We start from the raw sequence: 9,591 nt of genomic DNA, 5'->3' as shown, positions 1-9,591 counted from the left end.
AGGAAAATGTGGCACATATACACCATGGAATACTATGCAGCCATAAAAAAGGATGAGTTTGTGTCCTTTGTAGGGACATGGGTGCAGCTGGAAACCATCATTCTCAGCAAACTATCGCAAGAACAGAAAACCAAACACCACATGTTCTCACTCATAGGTGGGAACTGAACAATGAGATCACTTGGACTCGGGAAGGGGAACATCACACACCCGGGCCTATCATGGGGAGGGGGTTGGGGGGAGGGATTGCATTGGGAGTTATACCTGATGTAAATGACGAGTTGATGGGTGCTGATGAGTTGATGGGTGCAGCACACCAACATGGCACAAGTATACATATGTAACAAACCTGCACGTTCTGCACATGTACCCTAGAACTTCAAGTATAATAATAATAAAAAAAATACATCCACATAAAAAAAAAAGAAAGTAAGATATTGGATTCAAGAGAAGATTTAAGAGTCCTCCAAGGTAATGTGTGCACTTACCACACACTCTCTCATGACACTTCCATCAAGTGGCTTTCCCAGCTGCCCACACACGCCCTCCCTTATGCCCTAGAAGCCCCAGATAGACTTTTATCAAACACGTGCAATGCCTTATTGTGAACATTTGTCTTTATATCTGCCTCTTAACCAGACTGTGAGGTAGCAACATTGTCATATTTGTCTCTGAAACCCCAGTACTTAGCATTTTGCCACGTACTCCCTGGTGAGTATTCAATAAGCACTCAATGAATGAACAAATGAGTTCTCTACCCTACCCTACCCCTCAAAATACTTTCCCCACCCAGCCAAATGATGCATAGAATTATAATATTAGACGTCATGATATGGCATGTTCTTCTGGTTGCAGTATGCCTTATTCAAGGACAATGCCTCTGAGGGGAGTAGTGCAGGAAGGCTCCTCTGTTGTCGAATCCTCGGTGTGAATGACTTCCTTGTGGCGGGGGAGGCGGGTGGGATTCTTAGAGATGATCACTTGAGGTGCCTCATAAGGGCCAAAGAAAGGGGAAGACACAGAAAGACAGATCAAACAACTCAAGGAGCTTTTCCTCTGGAACAGCATTTCTGAGGAGCAGCTCTGGTTGCCATAGCAACGGCCGCAATTTGTGGTACCTCCTTCCAGCTTCCTACCTGCTGGTGAGAAGGAACTGAAAGCCACAACCTCTTAACCCAGCAGGGCATTCTCCTTGCATCCCTTGAAAGCAGGAGCTGGGGTGAGACCCAGGGAGACAGCAGCCTGGGCTGCACCAACAAGAGTGGTGAAGGAAAGAAGCCGAGAGGGGTGGGGGATAGGGAGGCGCAGTGCTGCCAGGAGGTGAAGGCTAAAGCGGGGGCCGAACAACACAGCAATAAAGGAGTAAGCTGCCACCCTCGGCAAATAATCGCAGCTGGGGCAACAGTTCTCAGAGCTGATTACCTAGAGATCCTCTGGCTTAATTGATTTTATATAACTTCCTGGCTGCAAAACTGGGAGCCTCAAACAATAAAGACAATTTTCAAAGGACAGCTGCTTGCTCAAATGGACACTCCACACAGAATTGTTTACTGGAGCTTCTAATGACTTATTCTTCTCAACTAAGCCAGAAAATATTTTTCTAAAGAAGAAACAGGAAGAATGCCAGATCTGTGAATAGGAGCTTGTGCATGAGGGTGTTGCTACGGTGTGTAATTATTAGTCTGCCTAATCAAATCAGCAGGCTTATTGTAAGATTTGCCCATTTCTGCAGCAGAAATACGACTGGAAATGCTAACAGACAGTATCATCTTTCTAGGTTCTATTTTCTATATAGTCTAAGTCTTCAGCATAAATCAACAGGAATTTTTTGTAAGATATGAAGAAAGGGGAGAATTAAAGGCAATCAAATTACATTTGATAAATTTATTTATTAATCACTTTTATTGATGAAGACATAAATAAATTGTGAGTTCACAAAAAATATTTGGGCTTATCAAGATTTTTTTTAAAAGAGAATTATTTTTTCTATCAACACCAAAGGGAAAGCTTATCCAAACAATTCCTAGAGTCGATCATGGTTCATTGAGGAACAAAACAGCAGAAACATGTAATTTCACAGCAGCTCCCACCAAGGACAGCCTCTCATTACCAGCAACAAGCCAAATAATTTACTAAGCAACCCTGCTGCTGGCATTTAGCCTTTGTCTTCCTCACATCTGGTGCTCCAAGTATGATGCATTTAATAAACATGTTTATAAGCCAGTAATTTATTTCTGGCACTATTTTTGCTTCTTTTTACACCAAAATTCATTCATGGGGAGGGAACATGTTAATTGTCTTATTGTTAAGTGACCTTTCTTACTATATCGTTAGGAGATTTTACAAAGCCTGCAGATGAGCATGACCTTAGAAATCAAGCCTAGTATAAGCTGTAGGTTGAGATCTTTGCACCACAATAATCAGAAGTGAAGCATCAAGCCAAAGTGGGGTGGGAAGGACATCCATCTCAAAACATTCCCTCAGGCTTCCCAGAAAGTCAAAACAATGTCAGGAAATTACTCTGATGGATCTCATGACCTCTAGATGATAATGTGTAGGGTCTCATATTACTGCTACTAAGATGCAAAAATCAAATAAAGTGCATTTGATTTTGGTTTATGAAAATTTTATGTAAAAAACAGGCAGATGAAGATGCCAGACAGTTACAGAACAACCAAAGACTGTTTGATGTTTCTTCTAAAAAAGAGATTCATTTTACAAAATTTAAATAGATCTTCTTTGCAAAACAATGCTCATCCGTCCGCCCATGTACCACGATTGACTTCCTGAGGGACAAAATGCACCAGAGGTCAGCTGGACAAGAGGTCAGCTGGTCAAGGGGAAGATAGGTAAATGAGTTCAGTGGCAGAGCATTGTATCAAACACCTTGACCAAGAATAAGCAGCAGCCTAGGGGATGGATAGCCCATTTTCCTCGATGTGATTATTACACATTACATGCCTGTACCAAAACATCTCATGTACCCATAAATATATACACCTAGTATGTAGCCACAAAAATTTAAAACAAAACAAACAAACAAAAAGCAGCAGCCTGACTCTACTCCTAGCTCTGCCATCAATTCTGTCACGTAACCTAAGTCTCTGAGTCTCTGTATCAGGTGGCGATTGCATGTAATGAACCAACCCAAAACATAATGGCTTAAAATAATAACTACTTACTATTTCTCACAAATATGTGGCTAGGTGAGTCTGCTGATCTGGGTCAGACTCAACCGATCTCAGTGGGCCTTGGCCATCCATCTGTGGTCAGCTGATGTGCTGCAAGGGGGCCAATGGCTTCCACTGTGACAACGTGACTCTACTTCATGCAGTTTATCTCAACCCCAAGTCGGCTAGTCCTGGATTGTTCTCAATATAGCAGTGAAGCAACAGCGGGGGTCAGGGGAGGAGGAGGAGAGAGAAAAGAGATGAGAGAGGACAGGAGGGGAGAAGAGGAAGAGTGAGGAAAAGAAGGGAATAAGAGAGAGAAAGATAAGGAGAGAGGGAGAAAAAAATGAGAATGAGAAGAGAGAGAAACAGAGAGAAAATGTGAGTTCTTGAGACTTGAGCTCAGAACTGAACTTCTGACACATCTACCAAATTCTTCGAGTCTGCCCTTTTCACAGGGTTATCATGCTTACTAAATGAGATGGTTTCTGTGCAGGATTTTGTAAATCACGAAGTGTCATAAAGCAGATCTAATATAATAAGACATCACTGACACATCTGTTTTGGAACTGTCCTTCACAAAATACCAGATTTAATCTGCTAACTAGAGATGAAGCCAGTAATGACATGTGGGGCAGAGAAGGTCATGTGAGATATTTTATTTATTTATATCCTTTGCCTTGTTCCACAAGGCTTTGAGATAGCTTGACACAAGAATACAAACACAAAAATAACAGTATACTATAAACAAAAACTAGGAAAAATATTATTGGTAGTAGGTAATCAAGACCTAGGCCTAGGAGGGGTACAGGACTATCCCAAATATGCAAATGTTGCCATAAGGGCAATATCATGACTATACTGGAGTCTTATATTCGCCTCCACATTTCCTAGAAATAAAATAGGCCGGGCGGGGGGACTCACGCCTATAATCCCAGCACTTTGGGAGGCTAAGGCGAGTGGACCACAAGGTCAGGAGATCGAGACCATTCTGGCTAACACACTGAAAATCTGTCTCTACTAAAAATACAAAAAATTAGCCGGGCATGGTGGCACGTGCCTGTAGTCCCAGCTACTTGGGAGGCTGAGGCAGGAGAATTGCTCGAACCCAGGAGGCGGAGTTTGCAGTAAGCCAAGATCGTGCCACTGCACTCCAGCCTGGGTGACAGAGCGAGACTCCTTCTCAACATAAATAAATAAATACATACATAAAGAGCTGTTTCCCAAAGGTGGTGCACCAATTGATCTGGGGTGGTAAAAAGCTGGCCAACACACACCTACCTTCCCAACCCTCAGCATAATAGCTGCTAAGAAGCTCTTCAGCAGGTGCCAATCCAATGTCCTTCCTGTCCATGGTGTCACCTCGCCTCCTGAGTGCTGGTTATTTCTGGGTATTGCAGTGGGCAGTGCAAGAATCAGTCTGACCTCTGCTGCAAGGTCAGGAGAGCTCAGCCCCAGGTCAACAGCAGGGACTGCGTTCAGACCACGGTAAGAATCACTGATGCTCGTGGAAGAAGAAGAAGGAAAAATAGTATGGATTTCTCCATTCATGTCAGGAACGTGGCGTTTCCTTTTTAAATAAATTTAAGTTTTAAAAGTAAGTCCATAGAGTTATCAATATTAATTAGATAAAAGTATAGATAGTATATCGGTGAAGCAAATCTGTGACCGTATTATGTAAATGCCCAGAGTTTGGGACATCCATTCATGAGGAGCACTGGTTCCCAGTGAACTTCCAAAAATGAATTAGTGACAAATATTTCTCCAAATGGAGTCAGTACACCACATGGGCCATGTGACACTGGTATGCATGAAAAACATTAGAAGTTATCCCTATATTTATATGCAACAGTATGAAAGAAGGTAAACTTCAATACCGCTTACATATTCCAGTTGACACAGAGGCACCCCACCTGCTCAACTTGTAAGATGGTTACCTGCCCAGGTTGCCGCTTGCAGTTCTCTGGGTATCTTGAGGGAAAAGTGGAAGTTCCCTATGCAGAAGGTTGGCACATTTTTGTTCACTGTCACCAAATGGGCACATGTTAGATTTCAGAAGGGTCTAGTTAAGTGGATGTATGGAATATAACATCCAGTTTTAATGAAATGAGCTCTCATGAATGTAGAGGATTAAAGGTAATATCAGTAATACAAGCTCAAGCAAACAGAAAGCTTGTCTGACAGAGCCGTACTTCTCCAATTCTTAGAACAGACAAGCTTTTTATCAGCGGCATAGTGAGGAAAACAGTGATCTGATCATATCTGACAGAAAGTCAACCTCAAATCTGAAATTAACAAAAAGCTATGTAAAATATGGATTTACCTCCACGCTCATTAATATTGGTCCTTGCTTTGAGTGTGTATTTTGCCTGTGATATTAGCTAATGAGAGCATGAAGCCATCAGGATTAGCAAGAGATTTTAAAAATGAAGCAGCCAGAACGTTCATCATCATAATAGAGTGATACTGTTCTATTAATAAATAAAATAAGAAAAATCATTTATTTCTTTTTTTTTTTTTCTTTTTTTTGAGATAGAGTCTTGCTCTGTCACACAGGCTGGAGTGCAGTGGCGCAATCTCGGCTCACTGCAAACTCCACCTCCCGGGTACACACCATTCTCCTGCCTCAGCCTCCCGAGTAGCTGCAACTACAGGCGCCCGCTGCCACGCCCAGCTAAATCTTTTGTATTTTTTTAGTAGAGACAGGGTTTCACCATGGTCTTGATCTCCTGACCTCGTGATCCGCCTGCCTTTGCCTCCCAAAGTGCTGGGATTACAGGCGTAAGCCACCTCTCCCAGCCCATTTATTTCATTTTTATCTCATTCATTTAAATTGCTACTTTATGTATCTTTATAATATAAATAATATACTAATATAATAGCACTGTGTATCATTTATTAATGAATCCATATAGATTGAGAGAGCATATTGACACTTTCCTTTCACTAATGAGGTAGGTAATTTATGCTTTCCAATAATTGAACGCTAAGCATGTGGGAGTTATTTATATCCTACTGCTCAAGGTCATCACCAAGGTCTGATTGCAAAAATTCAAAAAAATTGCAACCTCAAGCATGAATGGGTTAAAACAGTTGGGATACTGTTGCTTTAAATAACTAAAAAAAAATAGCTGGTTGAATCGAATTATTAAATTTAGGACCATGACATTTGGGGAACACCCACCACAATAATATTTTAATTGCAAAATCATTTATCTAAAACTAGTCATTCTGGTAGTGGGCTCATCACAGGATGAACCACCCACAGAGGCCACTTCCAGGCTGTGACAATAATATTGGTGTACAGAAGGAGACTCATTTGCCTATTTTCCATAGCCAGGAGAAATTAACCAAAGTCAGTTTCAAATTATTAATGTTTAATATGTAAAAAGGGGGCCCAGAACACAGCCCTGGTTTATGCCACCAGACAATGTTAGCTGCATCATCAAAAGATGTGCCAGCCAATTCTAACTCTCACCGTGGTATAAAAAGCTGATTTCTCTAAATACCAAAAACTATGAATCCATAAGGAGGTCATTCATGCTGACCCAAAGATGGCTACTGTCATATAGTCAAACGTCACAGAAAGGTCAGTCAAAGGTCAAGCTAGTTGGAGGGCACACAGGGGTCATGGAGAAGCCAGGACTGAAGCTCACTTGCTCCTCGTGTAAAATGCCAGCCTTGGAAATGCAGACCTGCAGGTTTGAGAAAAGAAAGGGGAAATATTGAAATGCAATGCCTATAGCCCGTGACATGGTTGTCATATTTTAAAATGAGGTCCAATGTTCTTTGAGTCTAACCAGCTGGGACTATGTCTATGAAGTACACTGAAGTTATGAAGTTGTTGACTGGTGCTTACCAGTATGAAAAAATGTCAGACTAGGCCCAGTGGCTAAAGATACTCATCGGCAATTTCATTTCCTTTAAGCAATGAGGAAATGTTCTCAGCTGAAAACTGCAAGGGAGGCTATTAAGCTTGAAACCCTTTTCATAGGACTTTAAAAGATGGGCCTCTTAGCGAAGCTAAGAGAAACTAAAGGAAAGTCAGTGAAAGATAGTCTGTAGCATTTAAGACTTGGAAAGTGAAAGTGAGAAATGATGAAATGAAGGCGCTGTCAATGGCAAAGGCACACACAGATGATAGCCCACACCTAACAGAAAAAGTCAGAAAGTAGGAAGTAACAAATAAAGGGGCTTTTGGTATTTTCTTATTCTTCAGACCAAAATAATCGTAAATATAGAATCATAAATGAGAAATGTCTTTTAAGAATAACTCTTTTGGGGGGGTGGAGGGAGGATACAGTCTCTCTCTGTCACCCAGGCTGGTATGCAGTGGCATGATCATGGTTCACTGCAGCCTCCATCTTTCAGGCTCAATTGATCCTCCTACCTCAGCCTCCTGAGTAGCTGGGACTAGAGTTGCACGCCACATGCCCAGTTACTTTTTGTACTTTTTGTAGAGACAGGTGTTTGCCATGTTGCCCAGGCTGGCCTTGAACTCCTGGGTTCAAGTGGCCTTGGCCTCCCAAAATGCTGGGATCACAGGGGTGAGCCACCACACCCAGTCAAAACTAACTCTTAAGAATTACATCTCTTTGCTCTAATTCTGTGTGTGTTGGGCACTCCCCTGAGGAGCCTTTGGGCTCCTAAGCAGACACGTATACCAAGAGGGGAATTCCATTCTTCAGCAGCTGGTGCTGAATATGGGCCAGGTATGGCTCATTATGAAAAAAAACAAAAAGCTAGAACAGACCAGCCACCTGTATGTTTAATTATTGTGACTGATTCTCCCAAGTCTGATTTTCTCCGTAAGTACAAATACGATGAGCTTCTTACCCAGCAAACTGGGGCTCCAAGCCATCAAAAGATCATATCCCTCAAAAAATCTGCCTGCTCCACCCATTTCCTCATTAATTTGTTCATTCAGCCACTCGGCACACATTTGCTGAGTGCCCACTATGTGTCAGGCACTGTTCTAGGTGCTAGAGAGAACAAAATAGACAAAAGTCCAGAGATAGACAAAAACACCATTAGTAAGTGAATTGTAGAGCTAAACAACCATAAGTATTAGAAATACCAGGGAGACGCAGAATATAAAAGAGGAAAAGAGAATGCCAGTTGGGGAGGGGGAGTCATTTCTTTTTTTAATTTTTTGAGACAGAGTCTCACTCACTCTGTCACCCAGGCTGGAGTGCAGTGGTGCCATCTTGGCTCACTGCAACCTCCGCCTCCTGGGTTCAAGTGATTCTCCTGCCCCAGTCTCTCAAGTAGCTGGGACTACAAGGGTGTGCCACCACACCCAGCTAATTTTTGTACTTTTAGGAGAGACAAGGTTTCACCATTTTGACCAGGCTGTTCTTGAACTCCTGACCTCAAGTGATCTGCCCATCTGGCCTCCCAAAATGCTGGGATTACAGGTATAAGCCACCGTGCCCAACTGGAAAGTCATTTTAAATAAAGTGGCCAGGAAAGACCTCACTGAGAAAGATACAAATTTTAGAAAAAAGTGAAAATTTGGGGGAGTGTTTCAGAAAACAAGAGCAGCAAGTGCAAAGGCCCTGAGGTAGGAACATGCCTGACATGTTTGAGGAGGAACTCAAGAAGTGAGCAAAGCAGAGATTTATACATAAGGCATTGAAAGTAATGAGGCCATGAGGGAGTGGGGTGGGAGGAAGGCAGATCATGTAGGGCCTTGGGGGCCTTCGCTATCACCTTGACTTTTACTCAGGATGAGATGCAAAGCCTTTAGAGGGATTAAAACAGAGGAGTGAAGGGATCCAATTCAACATTTCACATTTAACCATGGGGAGTCTGGGGCCGTAGCACCATGTAGAAGGAGATTACACAAATCTGGTACGTATCGGAAAAACTCGATGGTGACTTAGACCAGAATGAGCATAGTGGATATGATGAGATGTGGTCAGACTCTGGATATATTTTTAAAGTACAATCAGTCAGGTTTGCTGACACAAGAAGAGATAAGCACAACCTCAAATAGTTCAGCCTAAGCAACTGAGAGGAAGGAGGTGCCCTGAGCTGATAGGGAGGGCCAGGCTGGGAGTTGGGTAAGATCAGGAGTTTGGTTCTGGATACATCAAGTTTGAGATGTCTGTTGGACATCCAAGTGGAGCAGCCAGGTGGGCGGGTGCTATATGAGTCTGCAGTTCAGGAGAGAAGTCCAGGCCAGAGATATAAATTGAAGAGTGTCCACACTTAGATATTAAAGCCACGAGATGGATGAGCTCACTAGTCAGTGTAGATGGAAAAGGAAAGCGGTCTGAAGACTGAGCCCCAGGCCCCCCATCACTTGAGGTGTCAAACTAAGGAGAAGACAACAAAGGAGACTGGCTGAGGAAGTGAGAGCAAAATCAGGGGCTTCCCAGAGGAGAGGAAGCTGTGGCAAAGCCAGAGGGGGCTTCTC

Source organism: Papio anubis, chromosome 9, assembly GCF_008728515.1.
Source record: "Papio anubis isolate 15944 chromosome 9, Panubis1.0, whole genome shotgun sequence".
NCBI lineage: Eukaryota > Metazoa > Chordata > Mammalia > Primates > Cercopithecidae > Papio > Papio anubis.
This window is presented reverse-complemented; position numbering follows the sequence as displayed.